Source organism: Thunnus thynnus, chromosome 15 (genome assembly GCF_963924715.1).
Source record: "Thunnus thynnus chromosome 15, fThuThy2.1, whole genome shotgun sequence".
Taxonomy (NCBI): domain Eukaryota; kingdom Metazoa; phylum Chordata; class Actinopteri; order Scombriformes; family Scombridae; genus Thunnus; species Thunnus thynnus.
In genome coordinates, this window is record NC_089531.1 from 21,983,290 (window position 1) to 22,003,944 (window position 20,655).

At 38.9% G+C, this 20,655-nt stretch overlaps 1 protein-coding gene and 1 long non-coding RNA gene across 3 annotated transcripts in view; both read right to left on the bottom strand.

Annotated features, from left to right (window-relative positions):
* Nucleotides 1-1,758: 1,758 nt before the first annotated feature.
* Nucleotides 1,759-8,026, bottom strand: LOC137197871 (uncharacterized). 2 transcript variants are annotated; one of them, XR_010931527.1, is made up of 4 exons: nt 5,789-8,026; nt 3,722-3,898; nt 2,239-2,357; nt 1,759-2,122 (listed from the first exon to the last, which is right to left on the bottom strand). It is a non-coding gene; the product is annotated as an uncharacterized lncRNA (long non-coding RNA). The 2 variants fall into 2 exon arrangements; XR_010931528.1 differs by lacking the exon at nt 2,239-2,357.
* A 1,472-nt stretch (nt 8,027-9,498) lies between these two features.
* Nucleotides 9,499-20,655, bottom strand: part of csmd2 (CUB and Sushi multiple domains 2) — a 270,669-nt gene continuing 259,512 nt past the window's right edge. Inside the window, exon 71 of the mRNA XM_067611354.1 lies at nt 9,499-9,973. The gene's annotated coding sequence lies outside the window, so the exon portion shown is untranslated. The remainder of the gene's footprint in view (nt 9,974-20,655) is intronic.

The window sequence follows — 20,655 nt, forward strand, 5'->3', positions numbered from 1 at the left end:
GTGTGCACCAGGTCATCATATTCACCTGACAGACATTCATTACGTGATCAAAGCCCATCACTTTTGCACATATGGCCTGCTGTCAAACAATGCAGTGGTAATGTAGAAACTTGGGGAAATCTGGGTCACCTGGGTCATTACGAGGGCACTGTCAGTTGTCACAGCTTTTCCAACGGTACCTTTTGCTTCACAAAATAGCCCTTCACAGTGTCGTAGATATCAACTCCCTTTGTTGTTGCCTTCAGGAGCGGCAGTGTCAGGAGTTCCTCTTTTTTGAAGAAATCATGGAACACCATTTGTACAAACACCACCAGCTGCGCCATATTGATGGTGTCCACTGACCTGTCGCTCTGGTTGCTAAACCACATGCATATACTCAGATCTCAGTCCAGCTGCTCTGTCAAGTTCTCAGACACAGTTGACACTCTTCTGGCGATCGTACTTGATCTCAATTGGATGTTGGAGAGAGCGGAGATGACTTGGGCCCATTCTTCTCATCTCAATCACAATACATCCTCATCCGCAAAGGGTTTCTTGTTCTTTGTCAAAAAATGTGCAGCTTTAAAAAAAGCTTCCATTGTTGCTTGGGACTTTTTCCAGCCTAGTGAAAAATGATTGCTCGTTGCTGAAAGCTGCCTTTAACTCATGGACTTTTTCTACCCGTAATGAGCTACCTGGCAGGTAGCGCATTGAAGGTATTGTGGCATGTACTGAAGTGCCTCTCTATGTTGTGCAGCTTCGCCGTCGCCACAGTCACCCCACAAATGAGACACTGTTTTCTTTCACTGTTGTAAAGAAAAACTCTTCCTCCTACTGCTCGTGAAAGTTGTATGTTTTTTTTCTTCCACTTTTCTGGAATTGTTTACTGCATGCCTAGTTTGTTCATCATCGTAACTATGCTAGCTAGCTGGCATAGACCGAATGCATGAAAAGAGGGGATGTGCGATATAATGTCAAGCTAAACTGACCCCAGACGGGATCAAAGTTATAAATTACACATACATAAAAAAATGTATGTTTTTAAAATGTTATAAGCAATGTTAAAATACTTATTTTCTACATTCATGCAAGTGTTATTGAAAAAAAAAAGACAATTTAGGTTATTTTTAGACTGAGCTCAACTGGTGACTCATGCTATTTTTAGAACTTCCCTGCAGGTGGCTCATTGGCTCATACATACATTTATATATATATTTTAGGAAATAATTACCAAGGGCTGGACCTCGGCGACCTCATAGCTGTCTACAGCCATAATCATCAAACAGCAGGGCCAGTTTGGTAAAGAGTAGAAAAGATAGCTACAGCTAAATCATGTTCAAGAAATCTCACAAAATGCAGAATACCACAACAACATATAGTTGTAGTCTGAAGGAATTCTTATTATTACTATTCTTATCTTACTGTACAAATGTGTGCAGACAGAGCAAAGTGTACACAGCTAGCTGCTCACATTATTAGTGAAATAGACAGAAGGAAATATGCACAGGAACGTGATGGCAACATTATGCATATTAATGTGGGATTCTGCTTGTGCCTTATGCAGCTGCAATGTAATTTCTAAGAAGGTGTTCAAAGCTTTGGGCTCTATTGTTAAATAGAGGTAATACTTTTTAGCTGTTCTGCTTTAAAAGGTAAAATGATGACTAAATGTATCCTCTTCATTGTAACTAAGAGGAGAAATGAAGGCAGCACTGTGAAGAGAGTTTGCTGGAGTTCACATGTATTAAAGCTTCTCGAACAGCATACAGAAATGAGCTGAACAGTATATTTTTTAATTGTATTTTACTAGTTTTGTTGTTTATTGAGTGCCGTGTGTTATCACTGTCTCCATACATATTTGATTGCAACCCATTCAGTTAGACATGTCAAACATTTCAGCTCAGTTTCCCCATGCTCCCTGTTTGGCTCGTCATCTTCTTCTCATCTTTGCTTCTCCTCAGCCAATAGACAAGTTCAGCAAGGGGAGGCCTGTTGCCAGGCAACAGCCCAGAGTGTATGATTAAAACTTTGATTTCCAATCTATCACCTGAGAGACTGATGTGGCTTCTTTCCTCTGATGCTCTGCAGAGCAGCTGGGATGGACTCATGCACAGCAGCTCCACACTTGCCAAATGATTATTTACTGTGAAATGAAACATTTGGTTTACATGGAGTCAAGCTACCTCATCTTCAACCAACTTGACATCGAGCTACATCTTCAGAATGTCATTTAGTGTTGTGGGACAAACTTGTGCCCACCTGACTTGGTTCATTTTGGGATATTTTGGAGGAATTTGTTTCCTCCAGTTGCATAGTTGACCCTTCAGAACTTGCTAGAGACATATATTTCTGCCAATCTGGTCTTTTGGGCATTGTGCCTGGTCTCCAGATAAAAGTGAAGCTAGTTAGGGCATAAGACAGATAAAAGAATGCACAAAAACCTTTTTTGTGTCTGCTTTGTTGAACGACAATGGCCACACTGATGGAGGTGTTACAACCAGGTTTCATCATTATGAATGATTTTAATCTGTTTGGGTGTTCTGGGTGACTATTTGAAAGAGGGATGGAAGAGGAGGAAATAAAGTTTGGGGTGTGTGTGTGTGTGTGAAAGAGAGAGAGAGAGAGAGAGAGAGAGAGAGTCTTTTCAGGTTCCCAGATGATGAACAGTGTCAAGGCACCTTAACAGTTTGGCCTCAGGCAGTATAGTGATACATGAATGACATATTTATCTCTGGCAAGGGATGTCTGTATAAAAAAATGACAAGTGTGTTTGTGTGTATGTGTGCAACATGCATGTGTTCAATATCTACTGTATGTGTGTTCTAGTGATCGAGGATTCATCTAAACGTTCCCCTCTGGCATCCATGGCATCTTAATAGGTAGGAAATCTAATCTAGAGGCCAAAGATGATAAGATGGTGGGACATAGAGACGAAAAACTGAGATGAGATGTTGAGCGAAGAGGAGAAAAAGGGAGAGAAAAGTGGGGAGATGGAATGGAAGAGAGAAATGTGACAGACATTTTGTGGTTTCAGGGGACAGGATGAAAAAGTATAGAGGCCTGAGATTGGAGTGAGGAAGGAGACACAAGGGGGTTTGACAATGGCCAGCACATTAAAAGAGAATGGGAAAAGGAAAATGGAGGAGAAGAGATGTGCAGGGAGTCGACAAAAACAAGCATCTGTCAGTATGACGGGTGAACAGAACCATTTCAAAGATTCTAGGTCTTCACCCTCAGGTTGAATATATTGTATGTTTCTGTCTTGACCAACAGGACACAGCTCAAAACCAAGGTAAGAGTCAAGGACACAGCGTTCCAACAGGCTGAAAATATTAAATGCTTTTTAGCAAGGTGATGTATGAAAAATGACTGAATCCGAAGACAAATTAATCTAAAAATTGACTAAAAATTTCAACATTTTACCAATTGCAGATTATTTGTTCATGAAACATTTGCCATTTGCAGAAGATTGCCCTGACAGCATCTTTTACCCCACATGACATCTGGTACAGATGTGGCTTTACCAAACTGAGGATGGTGAGCTTCAAGTTACAGGGACTCATTATCAACAGTAACACCAACTATTAATATGTGGTTAAAAGCTCCAAAAGGGTAATGGGTGGACTTGTGAGCTTGGACTACATTAGTAGATATGATATAGGCTATAACCTGTAGAACTATTTGCTGTCTAATATTAAAAACAAATGCATTCACATTTGAACATATAATTATTTGGACAGACCTTTTTTTCAGTTGTTGCAGTTGTTATAGTCCTTTGTGCAATGTGTTCCCAGCCTGTGTTCTCTACTCTGGTTTCACCACAGTTGTAGGTTGATGCCCGGTTCACTGGTCCAGCTGAGTTTTCACACGGCAAATCCTGGTATTCACTATGCATGTCTCTGTTGGTTGCATCTGTTGTCTGCGGAGAAAGAGATACAGAGACCAGTTGGAGACAGGAGACAACACAGGCCTTGGGCATGTCTGTAGTTTCCACTCAGTGAGTCTGCTCAAGAGAGCAGGACGGGGAAACCCTTTGCAGCACAGGAAGCTGGAAGGCCAGCAGAGTAGAGAGAGACAGAAGAGTGGCTGCAATCAGTTTTTTTTGACTGCCGGCCTTGTTTGGAGGACATACAGTAGTATGCACCTACACTCACAAATAGCCTACAGACAAATATTAAAGTAAAAGACATTCCCGCATGTTAAAATACACACATACTTGTATATACAGTGGTTCAAAACTTCTTTTATGTTACAATACGCCATTGTATTACTCAATAAATTGTGTTGACTGAAGATTTCTTATGTTGGCATTATATAAAAGTATAAACCAACTTCAATTTAAAGCTGAAAGAGTTGTATGACAAAGTATAGGCTGACATAACTTTGCCATATGATGCTTTGTGTTCATAGTTCAGAGATAGTGCATATTGTTACTATAGAAACCAAGCAGCCTGTCTCACAAAGCAGGATTACTTTGTTATCTGTGTAACCTCGCTGAATAAAACTCAGAACCTTTTCAAATCTGAAACACAGACTGAAGTAAAAAAAAAGAGCTGTCTGGGGCTTTACTCAGTGTGGTTATCCACATAACACAGTAACACTGCTATTTAATATGAGCCCCAGAGGCTGAGCTGGGCTACGTTTTGTTTATTTTGTGATAGAAATGGCAGCAAACACTGGCATGTTGTATATTTTGAGGGAAGAGAAGGTGGTCAGTATGTCCAATAAATAGATGGAGAGATTTAAAAAGAAAATAGTGGCCTGTCAAACTGAAGAAATGTATTAACATTGTGATATTTCTGACTGTTCTGACAAATTGGTCCATCACATTTGTTGTTATATTAGTCATCACAGTTCTCAACCCACAATTTTACAGATGAATCCAAAGCTCAAGACTGGTATTGGTTATTGTACTTTAGGAATGACAATCTTGTAAGTGGTGCCACCTTATGAAAAATAATTATTTGGTGCAGTGCTTACATTGTTTCCATCTGCAATGCATGTTTTTCTGCTGTCCAAGTGGCAGGGGACTCTTTACACTCTTAAACAAGGAAGGAGTAGGATCACCAGAGTCAAAGGTAAAGTGTGTGGGAGGTCAGGAATACATATATTGATCATATTATTGAATATTTTGCTTGCTTCATTTTTGCATCAATAACCTTTAAGCTTGGAGGCTTGCTTTATTACCCTTTCTTTCACTCATTATCACCCTTTTGATAATGATTTTCAAACAGGTAGATGACTGCAAAAGTGCTTAAAGTTTTCTTTTAGATGGATTTTGCTTCCTTCCTAAAGCCTGTGCGCCATATTTACCATATTAGGATGTAGTAACTGGCCACTTGCTTTAATTACACTATCACATAATAGTGTCATAATGCCTGACTACTCTACAATAAAATCCTTGGAAAGTAAAGCTGTTGGCTCATCAGGTTGAAGTGTTTCTTTTGATGCTGTGAAGTATATAGACTGAAAGACTGATGGTTTGCAATAATTTCACAAGGACAATAAAATACTGTATGGATTAACTTTATGCCACCACAGTTAAACTGTGACTTTTATAAGCACCATTAATATTACTTCTTCACTCTATACACAATGGCTCTAATATGTTATTCATTTTAATTCCACTGAGGTTCTTTTCTCTTTTCTCTTTCATACAAAAAATGTAATTGCATGGAAAAAAAAACATATACAAAGAGCAGTAATCACACTGACTACAGGAGACAGCTGCTCTGTGACTTGTCGACACACAGCGGTGTAAGTGCACAGTAAGTCAGACACAAAGAGAGAGAATGATGTAGGGTCTTACCTCCCTGTCTTCTTGGATCTCAGAGAGTTGGCCTTCACTTTTAGTCAATCCCTGCTTGTGAAAGAAATCCACATATCTTGAGGCCTTTTCTCAGCACTAACGCAACCACAATGTTGCTGTTGACAATGACAAATAACTAAAATTTTGCTTTTGGAGAATTTCTGTCTCTGCCTTCCACTTCTCCTGCAGACCTACAATAACATTTGGGAAAAATAATGATGCCTTTACTTTTAAACATGAACGGGGTAGCATGAGGGGGTGTTCACTCACACTTGTAAGAGATTTGAGTGGGTGTGCTACTGCTGTTTCATCCACTCTGGGGCTGACTGGTGGCAGGAGTGTGATTGAAGTGGAATGACTGATAGTTTGATTTTACAAATACCTGAGGAAGTGAACAAAGCACCGTATCCAGTAGGCATCACACCCTTCGGGATTGGTGTTGCGTGTTGATTCGACCAGCCCGCACAAAGGCAGCTGGCTGGGAGCTTTTTCATTACAGAGAGTATAGCTGATTGCATTTTCTCCAGCGCTCTCTGAAGTGTCTAAATGGAGCTACTATATACTCGTCGCCTCACAGCCATCACCAGGCGCTGCTACAAGTCTCCATAAAGCCTGTCAATTTGGACACAATGTAAGCGGCGAAAGCCAAGAAAATATGTTTAAAAAATTTGGAGCTCTGTGGTTCTTGTCCTCTACGACTGGTTTTAACTTTAAATTTCATATTATTATGTCTCTCTGCACAAATGTCATGTAATCACAATAGAAGCCAGCATCTCTCAGTAGTGTTTGGACTGGTCCAAATCTGTCATCAGCATTTAAATGCAAGTGCCAGAACAGCTGAGAGAGAGACACATAATCACAGCATAAAGGCAGTGGGGAAACCAAATGTTGAGCTCTATTGATGTGGGTTTGGCCATGTGAGAGGAGTGTAAATGCATTAAACTGTCACTCTCTAAGTTACTATACTTAATCGAAAAATCAAATGCAATATGCACTGGATTGCAAACACAGATAGAGAAAGAGAATAGAGAGGCTGGTTCTGCTGCATAGTTTGGTTCTCTTCAGAGGTTTCAGTGGGGAATAACGCTCAGTGCGGATTTCACAGGTTATCTAAAACTGATCAGGAATACAATATAGCCATTTTTCAATCAACTTCCACACGGCTGGACATGTATAAAGCCAGAGGACATTATAAAACAGTAATTCTGCTTACCCAGAGAATGCCTGAACTTTCTCCACTTCACCATCAATATGTTGGGCAGCTGGAGCCCCACAGTGTGTGTTTACTTTGCTTTACAGATTTATGTATGAGCACACTGTGTACACTGCTGAAATAAACATGTTGTGTTTTTTTTTTTTTTTGATAAAAAATGCATGTGTGAACATGGAGAACACATGCAAGAACGAAAATAAATATTTCAGAGTATTGTATGGTCATTGAGGCAAAGTAACAGATTGAGTTAAACCCCTATATCTGCAAAAAATATGCAGGAAAAACACATCAATATTGTCTGCCTGAAACCATTTTTGAATGTGTGCAAAGGATTCAAAACCATTTATTCATTCAATTATTATTTTAGCAAGAAGAATCATAGTGATGGACAGTATCCTGGGGTTAAAAAGTTAAATCAATATTATCCATGATTTGTTGGAGACAAAACAATTTGATGTATGGGGTAATAAAATGGTTTTTATAATACCTGAGGCAAACATGTTTTTGTACATGCAAACTCATTTCTTTTGCTACCTTTTTATTGCTCCCTGCTGCCCTTCTCTCATTACAATAACTAAAATAAGCCTTAGCTACAGGGATTTCTGGCAAACACCTTGGATCAGCTGAATTTAATTAGAAATGTCTTAAATATCCCCTAATCTCCATAAATAAGTGCATGTTTTATGGATGCCTTATTCATAATTTATCTTGCCTCCAACTCCAAGGGGGAGGGAGTACAAGTGCTGTGCAATCCTCATCAAGAATTAACAATGCGCTCATCTGATCATGTTACTGACCCTACCCAAAGTTGATTACTTCCCCCGGACGCTGTTTCGCTTCCGCTCGTGTATTGTGTTAAAAACATGAGAACTGAATTGGAGCAGAAATAATAAGGTCACAGGATCTAATGATGACAGGGAAACAAAAGCAGGTGTCATTACATTTTTGGCTATTTTAGGTGTCAAGTACATTAAATCCAATCCATTCAATTCAACATGAAGACATGCTTTGCTTTTTGAATTGTTGGAACATTTGGTAATTACATTAAAATTCTAATGACTGCATCAGAATCTGGATCCATTATCTACAGTAAATAATCGATACAGATAATGGCTATCTATCTGTAAAGTAACTTCAACTTTATTTTCACCAACACAAAAAAAAATTCTAAGATTATTGAAAAAGAAGAAAAGATGATTTTTCTACCTCACTGGCAGGCTTTGTTCTGAGTATTAGTGAATGCAGTGTGTCATTGTTATGTGATACGCTATGCTAAGGAATAAGAAGCATGTGTGTCTGATGAATACTAGACACTTGACTGTTGTTTACCACCTCCCATGTGGCAAAGAACATTATAATCAGATGTGTAATCACTTAAATAACCTACACTTTTCTCCTTAAAGGAAACAATAAAGGGGGCAGAAACTGTTAGTTTTTCCTCCGGATGTAAAAATGTTATAAAACCTACGTAAAGATCAGCCACTTGAGATCGCCGCTATTAAAATGAGGGGGCAGAGTGCCACTGTCACTATGGCAACGTGGCTTTTCAAACTGTCTTGTTTGCAGAGCTATTTTTCAATTCGGCAGTGAAGTGGGACGTAGCAGTTTGTAGTGGTGCCTCCCTGTCGAGTGCTTATTACCTGACTGAATGAATAGGCCATTGCCATGTCAGAAATGTCACAAAGAGCAAAGCCTGCTGGGTCGGGGCATTGTGTGACAGTAATGAACCTATTCAAAAGTTTCTTGTGATGGTGGAAAAACTCCTATTAGCATGGCTCTTAGGTCTGCACCTCGCTCTGCACCTACTGATGGCTTGTGATGCTGTTAACACTTTCAAGTGAAAACTGGGCTTTGCTTGTGTGAGAAACAGAAAAATCCTACAAACGCCACCAGACCGCAGTAGCCTTGGTAGTCCAAATGGAATTGTGGTGATGATCACGGGGCCCGATGGTAGTGTTTGTTTGTCCTCCTCTCACTGACATAACATCAACGCTCAGATTTTAAACACACTAATGTCTCGGTAGAGCTACAGAGAAATATTGTATGTTAAGTTCAAATCGAGCTCCAGTACAAATCTACTCATCTCTTCTCTTCCTGTCCTCCTCTAAACATACTACAGAACATTTTTTGTGATTGTCTGACCAGTGAGCAGAAGTTGCTTTTCTGGGCCACATATCTTCATCATAGACTGCCTTTCTTTTCAGTCCTGCACAACTCTTGGTCTGGGTGTAGCTTGAAGGACGGCAGTGGGGCTGAGCCTGACAGCTCCTCCAAGCAGGTTGAATCCAATGAATGTTGGTAGAATCCTGGCTGCTGCTGGAGGTGGATCTACCTGCATGGCCTTCTCTGACTCTTTTCCTGGTATCTGATCTTCCACAGTGGTCAGACTTTGTTTCAAAACAATTATAAGCATCTTCACTATGAGTCATCTTCCTCTTAACCTTTGGTGTGATGCAACTCTGGGTCTGGCTTCTGCCACTTGAAGTTGGTGGTTCATGCCGTGGTTCAGTGACTGGGACAGGCGGCTCCTCCAAGCAGTGCTAACCTAAAGGTAGTGCTGGAGGTGAATGGACTTGCTTTATCTGCAAAATAATATATAGAAGGTTAACTGATAGAAACAGACAGACATCAAAATGATACAACAGCTTCTAAATTATTAAAATGTCCTTTCCTCCTCTCCAAACTCGACCCTTTTGGAGAGATGAGGGGTTTTGTTCACATCTTCATCATCAACCTTTCTCTTCACCCCTGATCTAATGGAACTCGTGGTCTGGGCACTGTTACAGGGATGTGTGTTGATGTGAGGGGTCCGGCCAAGGCTGCTCCTCATAGCAGGAGAAGGAGGAAGGTTCTGCAGGAAATTGAGTGGACTGCATATTTTAACATGCAGGAGGTCATCAAGAGGGCTGGACTTCCATCTCCTGGTCTGCAACTGGTTCAGTCCCAGTCTCTCTGCAGAACTGTTCTAGTGTCTGAAAAGAGTAAGCCTTGATATCATACAGTAAACCTGGGCAAACAAGAATGAAGAAGACATTTCATGATAGAAATGTGAGAAGGATTGTGTTCTTTATTTTTCTTACTGTCAACAAATATCTTGTGCAGAACCAAACCAACAATGAATTGATCCAACTTACAAGTATTGTCTGTGTACCCAAAGCCTGATAAATCTCATATCTGTGCTGCAGACCTCCGGTGTTGTCCAAAAACTATTAAAAACACGCCAAGGGGCCACATTGTTGCACTGGGTGACATGTTCCTTCACCACAAAGATTACACTCATAGTAGTTTGTCTAGAAACAGCTCCAAAGATGAACAACAGCGATCCCATTTTCACTCCCGGAGAGTAATTCTGTGTAAAGCAGGCACCACTGAGCAATGCACAGGAACATTATGAGATTATGAATGAAGAATGAGAACATCTGTGCTTTTAATGTGTGCAGCAGTCAAACAGAGCTGAAGGGAGCTGCAGAGTATATGGCTTTATCACCAAGAGCCTAACCTATACATAGTTGTCACATAGAAAACAAACATAATGATTAGTAAAGATAACAGTTGTGGATTGGACTAGACATGTCACAATATTTTTCAAGTCATGAAAAAAATATTGTTAACATACTTTTTAAGGAAGCATTTGCTATAAATAGATATAAATCTCTCCGTCTTGAATACTGAAAGCTTCCAAAGAAAGATTTTAAGAGCTAACTACTACAGTTTGTAACACTTTCAGCTTAGCTAACACACTGCTGAGCATCAACTGTTCCCTGACATCTCTGTCCTGGAAGTAAAACTGGAAGCAAAGAAAGAAAAAAACAAAAACGCCTCTTCCATTGTTTGGATTAATGCACTGTTTATACTGTTTAAACATCAATGCTATCCGTTTGTGTAACTGCCTTTCATTTTCACGCATGTTATAACACCTTCAGTATGAAACAAAATAAAAACATCTCACTCAGCTTCCTCATCAATAGCTCCCTTACCCACTGATTCGACATTCATTACACTAATAATTACACAAATGTGCTAATGAATCAATTTGACAGTCACACATGGGAAGGCTTCTTGTTTCAAGTTGACTGCAATGAGAGAGAGAGAGAGAGATGGGGAGGGTAAGAGATAGAGAGAGGAGGAAAGGAAGACTTGATTCTAAGTCTGCTTCAATGTTTGTGCATCTCCTTCTGATGAGCCTGCGATATTATTATCCCATCATGCCGCAGAGTGCTGACAGTTCCCCATTAGATATTGTCCTATTGTTATGAGCCAAGGATGGTGGTAATTGGAGATTCACTGTTGACTGTTATCATGGAGCTAAGCTTTTCTTTTGAGCCATTCATTATTTAAGATAATGAGAAGTTTTCTCTTATTCAAAAGACTCACAAGCACATTATCAGTCTGGTTTTTCTCTGCTTCCTTTATTCATTAAACCACTGCATTATTTGGGAAATAAGAAAGGCTGAAGAGATTATTATTATTGCCATTTCTTACAAGAACAAGTTTGCAACTTCAGCATGGCAATGATTGAAAACGGAGAGATATGGCTTACTGCAGAATTTCAGAATGAAAAACAAATTCGATAAAAAAAAAAAAATGGTTTCTCAAATTCGAGTTGATTATACTGTACCTCCATAATCTTATAGGCTCATGACAACATGAATCCCAGATTAGAGAGCTTGGCCTGAAGACATGCCAGCATGGACTGAGCTCTCTGATATTTATTTGTAATTACAGTGAGTTAGCCTTCCCATGGTGCTCGCGCTGCAGTAAGTAAACCAGCCCCCCTGCTGACAAATTCAACTGACAGAGCAAATATACACTTCCTCTCATCAGTCAATCCCTTCATCCTTGGTCCAATGTCTTCTGGGACAGCAGAGGGGTGGATTTTGCCTGATATTAGCCAAGGCCCAGGCCAGCACACTGGGGAGATTTGCTAGGGTAAACCTCTTGCTTTGATGTCTCCTCGAATATCCCAGCTTGACACAGTAAAACAAGGGATAGCAGGAAATTGAGTGGACTGATCCAAAAGAGATTCTGACCTTGGCATCAACAAACACAGGGAAAGTAATTATGGAAAGATAAAAAAAAAACCCAAAAAAGTCGACAGATTATATTATCATCATATCATTTCTCAAATACAGTTTTTATGCAAAAAAGGTACAAGTGTATGGCGCAGGAAATTATCGATTGCCACAACATACTTTATGTATTGGTTTATCAGTGCTGTTTAAAAACAGATTAGCCTGCTAAAGCTGTAATACCTTAACTTATATTTCCTAAGAAAACACACAGGCTGTCTGAGAGGAATTCAAGTAAACAGTTCATATATAGTAAATTGAGATGGGGACTTGCTTAGTCCCAAATGATCTCTGCAACGAATAGTACGGTCTTGTTTTTCTGTGCAGAGTAATAAGCTCTTATTAAAAAGCAACAAAGGGAACATGGCTGCCGGACACCTGGGTAATTGGAGGAAGCTGTCATCTCAGGCAAGACGGCAGAGTGTATGGCTGTCAGTGTGATGTGTCAGACTGCACAGTTATAAAATTGACAAAGCTAATTGTCGTCTCGCATCTCCAAGCTCAAAGAATCTACCGAGAACTCTGAAAAGCTTTTCTCCTACATTCTTTTCCTCGGAACTTTCTCTCATTGATATTAAAAAGCCTGAGGGAGACATTTGGGTGGCATAGTAAGAGGAAAGCAGTATAACTGATGTTGACGTTATACTGACTACCGAATAAGGGCTGCAAACTGATCAGAGGATGTACTGAAATTCACAGACGCGATGATGCACATAGAGAATTATCAGTGAGCCAGAGCAACACGCAACTTATACGGCACATTAATTTCCAACCCAGAAACCCAAGAGTGGATCTTTCTCACCACAGCACTCCACTTGATCTTACAAATGACCTCAGATGAGGATAAACTATTATACAGTGCATTTGAGCAGAATCAGATTCTAATCTGATGAGGAGGCAATCACAGAGAGCGCCTTGAGATCAGACGATGGCAGCACGTATGATTTATCTGCCTGGAAATTAAATCAATAGTTTCTTTTTGATCTGCATCGTCACTTGGTGACAAAGTAGAGCAGCCGTTAAGTTAATGCTCCACATTGACTTTGGACACAAACACTGAGGCCCTGAACATTTTTTTTTTAAAGTCCAGTCTTGGGGACCGAGGGTTAAATGGCTGCTGTGAAGGAACACTCAGGTCAGGGCAACTTGACAAGTTTTGATTAATCACTGTGGGAAACCTGGTTGAGAACAGGAGTGACTAATGACCCATATATGGCTGTTGATTTAATCAATCAAGAAAAGGCTGTAACCTTGCCAATACTTGGGTGAGGCACAGCCACACACTCACACACATACACACACTTATTTGAACGGCAGAAGTCATTCAAATATTATGTGTGATATGGAGTGCTCCTAAGGGATAAAGTACAGAAACGGTCCACCACAGCTTGTTTACATTTACACAGAGAGAAAAGTGCCTGCTTGTGCCCTTAACATAATAAAAATAAATTAAAATACTTTACATGCAAAAATGACCTGTGGGGGAAGAAGAAAATCATTATTGCATGGTATAAAAGATAATAAATAAAGCTTTTATTTTATATTTTAGAAAATATCAGCCGCTTGACAAGGTGTTACCACTTATCCATAACTGTATGAAGAATAAGATTTGTTCTGCCATTACAGCAATGAAAATGACAACTAAGTGCTGTTCTGGAGGCGTGCTTTTATGTCTATACTGTCACAATACGACACATTAAACGATGAAATACAAAGACGCCCAAACTGCTTTTAATGTTGAGATGTCGGGCTCTTAAAATCTATTTTTTTTCTGTCTCCTGCTGTGTTTTGAAAACTTCACATTTTGAGTATCTCAAATGATGACAACAGCACTACCACAGAGTCTGGGCTTCTTACATATTGCAATGTAACAGTAAAAACAGAAGGCAAAGTACAATTATTAATTGACTTACACATTATATTTGTACTAATTGTTTTAGATTGATCTTTGTTCTGATTAGCTTACAGCTTGGTTTTGTTACAGTCACTATTTTAACATACACATTAATAATATGACTAAGCCAAAAATGAAGGCAATATCTGATTACTGCACTTGCTATGTAAACACTAAACCAGGTTATCTAATTTAAATGAAGGTTGACATTGGAGCGATATAATCCAGTTAACACTTCCATTATGTATCAATACTTCAAATTACTTTGGCATGTATTGTATCTCTGTCTAGTCTGATTTGTCCTCCTGTTAATTGTTTTGCATGCACGAGCTAACGAGTCAGGTCAATCAGTGAACAGGGTGCACAGCAGTGTTTCTGTACACAAACATGAAATTACACCAACACCAGCTAAAAACGAATACCAACAGACTCACACCCTTAATTTTTAAGTGTTTCCTCCAGTTCTACAAGCTGATCCTAAGGTCAAACTCAGTCCAGTTATACCATAATGCTACTTGTTTATTAAATGGAGATGTATCACTAAATTAAAAGTGGTTGCATCACACAAAGTAGTTCTTATGTTGAGATTTGTTGTTGCTACATATTTACATCCACTAACCAGCAGGTGTAACTGTAACTGTTACTAACTGAACCAAATGACTTTATCAAAATCCTGTTTAATAACAATGTAAACTGGGAAGATTTTAAGATATTGTACCTCAGATTTAGTTAAAGATATGACGACCCCCACCTAAAACTGTTATTTTTGCAAGTTATGCTATTTCTGGTGAGTTCCTGTTTACGTAGTCAATTGCTTCATAGTGAATGGCACTACAGCTGTTTATTAGCAACTGCTTTTCACATCCCAATACATTTTTAAAGGTGCAGTGTTTTGAATTTAGTGGCATAGAGTGGAACAGACTTGGCAGAAATGGAATATAATATTCATAAATATGCTTTCATTTGTGTACAATCACCTGAAAATAAGAATTGTTATGTTTCTGTTGCCTTAGAATGAGCCCTTTATATTACATATGGAGCAGGTCCTCTTCCACAGAGACCGCCATGTTGCACCGCCATATTTCTACAGTAGTCAAGAACAAACAAGCCAAACACTGGCTCTAGAGAGGGCCTTTTGCGTTTTTTTTTGCGAGTTTTGCAGCCACTGTAGGTTGTCCTACACGGGGGGAGGGTGAGGGGAGGGTGAGGGGAGGGGTATTCAGTTGGTTGCAGTCTGCAATCACACTGCTAGATGCCAATAAATCCAACACACTAGTCCTTATCCTGTTAATAGAGCAACCTGATATTATAAATCACCATTTTTAAAGCTATCTAATAATTAGTAAGAACTTGAAGGACTTTATACACAAACTTAGTAATGTAGTAGAGTAGATTTATGAATGGTCTAGCTGATGCAAACTAATCCTGAAATTGTGTTGACGGAAACAATTAAATCTTTACTTTAAATATTCATTTAATCTGGTTATTCCTGTCAACATACTGAATGTACATTCACCTTTTACATTCAAGAATGTACATTCAAGGTTAAATCCAAGAGAGGTGGTGGGATGTCAGCGTACTGTAGGTGTGCAGGTTAACAGTCTCCATTAAGAGAGAATGTCTGAATTCAAACACATTTGAAAAGTATACTCACAACAAGACTAGGTCAAAACCTAGTATATGGCTGGACCGTGTATGGTCAATGTGTGACATTGTGGCCGATGTGTTACAGGGATAGTCAGTGGTAACGTCTATAATATGAAGTGGATATTAAATGTTCATCTGCAATTTTCTGTAGTGGTCCCAGTAAGATTTGCTGATAAAATGTACTGAAGTTACATATCACATGATTAAACTACATTTGAGTAAAAATTTTTAAAAAAGTTGTAATGCAGTTACAAGAACAATACTTTCCACTTATATTTGGGATGTTTGATTTGAAAGAGAACCTATTTAAATTCTAACCACTAATGATCTGTCAACTCACCCTGTGCTTTCATCTGTTTCACTCTGCATTGAGTGTTTTGGCAGTGATGGTTATTTTGGGGTGCTTTAACTGTGTGCCCTCCCTCATGCCTCTATGCACCTTTTTTCTACTTCTTTCCCGGTCAATGATTATGGCTGGAAAATGTAAATGAAAGTTTTGACAGTATTTCATTCAGGAGGCTTATCTCCACCCAGTTACTGCAGTTACAGTCAAATCAAGCACACCTGCAGAGCAGCCATCCCACACTAAACGGATATAACAGCTACATGAGTGGCATGTTTTACCTGCAAGACTTGTGTTTTAATGCTGTTGTTCATCATTTGTGATGTGAAAACAGAGAAATAAAAAGCTTGCATCCTGGTATTAGTTCAATTATAAAATCTAAATGCACCGCGGAGCATCTCTCCTGCCAGCTGCTGCCAGCCAGAGAGTTGATCACACTGGACGGTAGAAGAGGAGACGGCAGAGATGCTGGTATGCGTCTGTTTAAACAGGAGTTTAGCCAACTTTGCTGCATTTCACATTGGAGCTGAAAGCATCAGAGAAGGAATGCTGGCATGCTGCTGTCCTCTGCTTCCATCATCCTGTGCCGATCCATTTTGAAAGAGCACGACCAAAGGGAAAACTCCAACATTTGGCCGGCCAGCCAATGATGAAACTTCATCACTCACTCACTCACTCACAGACAACCATGGTTATGGGGCTGGTCCATGGCCAGTCCAGCCAAAAAAGGTATGCTTGTATACTGTACAGTATGAAGAAATGTTAAACTTCAAATTAATGGGTGGAAGCAGACATCTTGGCCAAGATTTGAGATACCGCACCAGGAACACTGGCTTATTACCATCAGAGGCTAATCAAGCACGATTAGCTAATGGATTGTGAGCTTGAAGCAATAAAGGCATGCATTCAATGAATACCCCGATGGAAAGTAGGTTTTATATTTTATTCCAAAACCTTCAAAATAAGTTTCAAGTTCAAGAAAGTAGAATAAGCTTAGACACAATGCAAAGCATCATATACAGACGGATAAAATACATTTTATATATTGCAGACAAGCCATGGTGGGTCTTACATATGTACAGTATGTATGTAAACTTTTATGTACAATCTTTTTTACATATACAAAAAGCCTTGTTTCTATTTTTCTTTGTATATATTTATATATATATTTATTTATATATATAGATTTTTCATATACTCCCCACTAGCATTTGTACTACAATAATGAAAAAGAAAAACATTTACATATATGTCAATCCATTTTTTCTTTTTATATTACAAATGTATTTTCATAAAAATATATCTCTGTACAAAAAAAAGTTTTTTATTCGTTAACATATTCTCTTTTCTTAGAGACACTTTCCCAGTTTGCTCTCTGTAGTTACACAGTCTGCTTGAGTCCACGTTTGTCCATCTCTTTACAGGTAACCCTTTTGGTGTACAGCAAGACATTGACATTGAATCTTTGTCTTTTACTGTTTTGTTGTCTTGTTGAGGCGTTCAAGGGCCATGTTGATCTCGCTCAGGTGCTATGGGTTGTCATGAGTTTAAGTCTCATTTAGAGCCTAGTTGTGAGATCTTCTGGAATGCCATGAAATAATGTAAAAGAAAAAAAAAAAAAAAGAAGGAAAAACACGGGACCTTGTAATTACTTTGTTGCCATGATGAACATACAGGAATGTCTCTGGTAATCTCTGGTAAAGCAGCTCTCTGTAAATATTTTGCTATATTATACTCTAGATAAATTGGACATTCTCTTTTTATTCCAAGGATACTGGCAACACAGATATTTTTTTTTTTACTATAACTGCACACAAACAGAGGAGCAGTTGTGGGATTACAGATATTGAACACAGTATAGATAAATTCTGATGCACAATGAAATACAATCAGTAGTTTTTCAGCAATAACTCCAGTGATCTGATGACAACTTGTGGAACCACCAGTCCTTTCGTATCTCCATTTGTAGAATAAAAGCTTTTCAAAATACATCTCCTCTCCCTTTCCCCCATGTTTGAGCCCATTAGACGCACTGAAATGGGCTGAATAGTGAAGGCAAATTGCATGAAATGGGCCTGAAAAACACAGCAGTAAGTGTGGCTTTATCGCGGCCGTCTATATGTGGTGACGGTGAAAGATGGAAGATTACAAATATATATAGTAGTGGATGCAGAATATGTCACACAGCATGACTGATGGATTGCTTGGTTTTTCAACAGCTGTACAATGTGGCCAGTACTGAAAAAGTGAGAGCTCTAGCTGCAGAAGGAAATAGGAAAGCTTTTGGTCTAGTCCCTGACTGTGAGAGAATTCAGTGAACTTGATGGGAACTCAAAGACCATAGCTGTGGTCTGTTTCATTATAGAAGAGATGGTGAGGAGGAGAGAACTCAGAGCTGCGTCTGGCTGATAACGAAAATGAACCTTGGATGAACAGAGTTTCTGTCTTAAAATATGCAAAGAGAACCAGGAAGTAGCCAGCTGCTATCAAGAAAGACTCTTCTAACTCTTATAACACGGCTCCATCCAAAACCCACTGATCTTCGTTTTCATAGAACTGTGCTGCACTTTGAGAACTTTCTGGACTAACCCAGATGGGTTAAAAAGAAAATATTTCTATAGATGTAGCGCCCATTAGGTGGAAACTCCCATTCCTGCAAAATAACCAGCATGAAATGAGATTGAGAACTTGAGAATGTCCACATTAAGAAAAAAATTCTTACTAGTGAAACTAAATGAAGCAACACCAAGAAGTGATTGAACAGTTAATCTTAATTTTGTAATTTTGCCTAGTTCTAATTTGGTTGAATTTGGATTATTTTCTTTGGTTGAAAAGGGAAGTTTTTAAACTTTTAAAAACATGCATAATAAAAACAGTCACACAGGCAAGCACATTAATTGCAAGATGTTAATCTTTGCACATCAAAATACAGTACTAATGAGCACATTGCTCATTTGAAAGCAAAAAAAAAAAACAACTGATGGTTGCAGCAACATCCTAACAAACTATGATAACAAGGACTGGACAAACAAGAAAAAAGAGCTCTAATTTCAAATATCTGACATAATAATATTAAAATCCACTAATCTTAGTAAATAAATTATGGTGTTCAGAATTCCTGAACACAAAATTACAGCCACTTGAGCTGAGGTTCATCATATTAGTATCGTGGGATTGTACCAAGGCACTATAATGAACATAAAGTGCTTATTGGAGACTGGAGGAGGTACAAAAACATGGAGAAAATATGAGTCTGGCCCTTTAAAACCACTGCTGAATTCCCTAAGACTGAGCCCTTGTTGGTAAAAACAATCATAGTGTGAGCTTATGCTCATGTATTATGTTTGTCCAAATCTACAGTCTAAATCTATTCAAATAGAATCAGTTCCATCTAGGGAGTGGGGGCATCATATCCTATTGCACCAGCTAATCACATTTGTTTTTTTTTTACACTCAATGCAGCTTAATAAAGTTTTGTGTAATGTGTGTTAAATGCTGCCATGGGAGGAGTGAATGGACGAGAAAAGACCAAAAGGGGCCTTAACAGAAACTAACTGGAAAGTAATGAAGCTATCCACTCTGCTGAAATATTTGGAGCAATTTCAGAATGAAAATAAATGAAATGCACAATGCAACAGCCGCATAAAACTATGAGAACTGAGTACCAATGCCTTCAAGATAATGCGAGTGTAACTGCTCCTCTCCCCATGAAATCTCCAGGGTAATTCAATTGTTTCCTGTTCCATGAATTTACGACAAGAGCAGGCAAGGGGCAATATTCTATCTGTACTGTCGAGATAAGTGAGAGCTTTAAAAGTAATAAAATTGTAAAAGCAATTACCAACCCACAGCGAAACTGACTGAAGGAACAATACAGTGATTGGTTTCAAAGGCCTGGATTTCTGAAGGAAATTATGTACCGTAGTTGATTGTAAAGACCTTATTAGAAAAACCTGTTGGCATGGAGGTTGATTTTGACTGTGAAAGCCACACCCATCTGAATATTATATATATATATATATATATATATATATATATATATGCACTAATGTACCAAAACAAATCCAGGCAAGTCAAATTTTCCTCCAAATTTCCAGCAATATTAACACTAAAAAGAAAAAGGATGCGTACATATTGAATCAAAGGAGTGAGGATGTTTTTGACTGTTTTTTTGGAGTCAAACATTACATAATTGGTGATAATGTTATGATGGATTCACAATTTGATATGGGTTCGACAATGAAGCAAGACTAAATTAAAGCAAATTGCGCGTAATGGCTCAATTTGCTGCGGTGAAATTGGAGCACTATTCACCCCACTCAGCATCCACAGGTTACACAGGTATGGGCATAGTAAGTAGTAAATAGCTGGGAGCAGGGTGTTTGAAATACAGTAGGTTCTTCGGCTCCTCTGCTCCGACACATTTTTACACACACATGAAAAGGGTCACAAAAGCATGGATGTTTTGAATCTTCTCTTCTCATAGGCATGTCATTCACCAGATAAGGTAGAGTCCTGCTGTTATGTCTGAGTGTCAATTTGATGGCGGTTCCCCCCTGTGTCGCACTTTGAAAACAATATTTTCTGTACATCACTCCTCGGCTGCCACACGTTTGAGGAGTTGTAGCATTTGACGCATAAACACTTTTTACCATACTTATCATTTCCAATTTAATGCATGGGAGTAATCACTATACCAGC